This window comes from Myodes glareolus, chromosome 14 (genome assembly GCF_982192425.1).
Source record: "Myodes glareolus chromosome 14, mMyoGla1.1, whole genome shotgun sequence".
In the NCBI taxonomy this organism is placed as follows: domain Eukaryota; kingdom Metazoa; phylum Chordata; class Mammalia; order Rodentia; family Cricetidae; genus Myodes; species Myodes glareolus.
In genome coordinates, this window is record NC_142039.1 from 40,578,308 (window position 1) to 40,579,865 (window position 1,558).

Consider the following 1,558-nt stretch of genomic DNA (forward strand, 5'->3'; position numbering starts at 1 on the left):
AGAAAAGTTTTATTTAAAAAAAAACTTTAAAAGAGAGTAAAAATGGAGAATGAGGTTTTGTTTATCACTGTAATTTACTAAGATCTCTCTCAAGGGTCCAGGCTGTGAGTCATCAGGAAGATTTTGTGAGAATTAAATCAGGCCTAATGTACTTTGTGAGATGAAGGTCATATCCACAATCTTGCAGGACTGAGAGCTCTTTCACACTCATTGAACAGATAAAGGAGAGAGATATTTTCTCAGTTTCTCCCACTGAGCATGTCAACACTCAGGCAGAAGTCCATCCCTATGAATCAATACAAGAGGAATAAAAGTTGCATAACCAAGTGCCAATAATTCTTGAATATTTATCATCCAAGAATAATCCACTAAAGAGAGACTTAATAATAAAGAAAAGGCACAATCAGTCCAATAGAAGAAAACAAAACAGAGCATCAGAAGGAGAACACTCTGAGCAGCTCTCAGCTCAGGGGGCGTTCTGTAGAGAAGCTTGGATTTCTGAAGGTAGAGGACATGCTGGTGGTGCCTGTGGAGAAGAAATACCATGTAGCCACTGGCCCCTCCCATGGCTCCCTGAAACACAGCATCTCTCAGGACCATGAGAGGGAGAACAATCCATTTTATTTTCTGACTTTCTAGCATAACATAGCAATAGTTGTTTTCACTCTTAAAATGTGATATATTCAGGATTCTACTTGTGACTGGATGGATTGGATGCACACATAATAAAGCACTGAGTATCCAAAAGAATGAAAATAGTGGAAGGATATGCCATTCAGCCTTTGGTCTGAGCCTCCTCCACCCAGATGCTCTGGGACTGATGATGATGGCCTGGACCACAGTGAGGAGACTGCTGGTGCAGATGGAGACCCCACGGGCTACCCTCTGCAGATAAATGAGAATCTTACATCCTAAGTAATCTAGAAAGTTTCTCAAACCAAAAGCTGCCATTGTCTTTGGGAATCCTTTTGCAAAAAGGATTACAAAGTTTGCAAAGGCCAAGTGGATGAGAATAAGATGAATGGGTTTCTTCTCAGGCCCTCTCCACCAACTGAACACATAAATCACAGAAACGTAAGTGTTTCCCAGCATGCCAACCACAGTCAAAAAGAAGAAAATTATTTCTTTAATAAATTTCAAGAGCATTTCTTCCTTCCTGGATATAAAATCTTGTATGCAGGATACAAAGAGGTTTTTCCAGAAAGCATTAGTAATGCTAGACATTTATCTGAAAAACATTTTTTGCATAATAGCATTTTCTAGTATACGAGAGTCAGAGATGAACACATGTGCTGATGTAGACTGGGTCCCCAGACTCCTCTTCCCTGTGAAACCTGAGTTATGTGTGTGCTCGGACAGGTGAGTTTGGAAACTGGAAAAAAAAAACTCTGAAGTTTTAAAGGAGATATACAGTTCTATAGTTTGAGTTCTATAAAGGCAAAATCAGCTTATTCAAATGTGTATTTGGTGCGTGTGTCTGTCTGTCGGTCTGTCGGTCCACATGCATGGATTTTTCTAGTTTACTCATAGCATGACTGAACTATTCTGTAAATTTCTC

General features: G+C 39.6%; 1 pseudogene; it reads right to left on the minus strand.

Moving 5' to 3' along the window:
• Nucleotides 1–207: 207 nt before the first annotated feature.
• On the minus strand, nt 208–1,224 carry LOC125396310 (vomeronasal type-1 receptor 4-like; annotated as a pseudogene).
• Nucleotides 1,225–1,558: the final 334 nt, after the last annotated feature.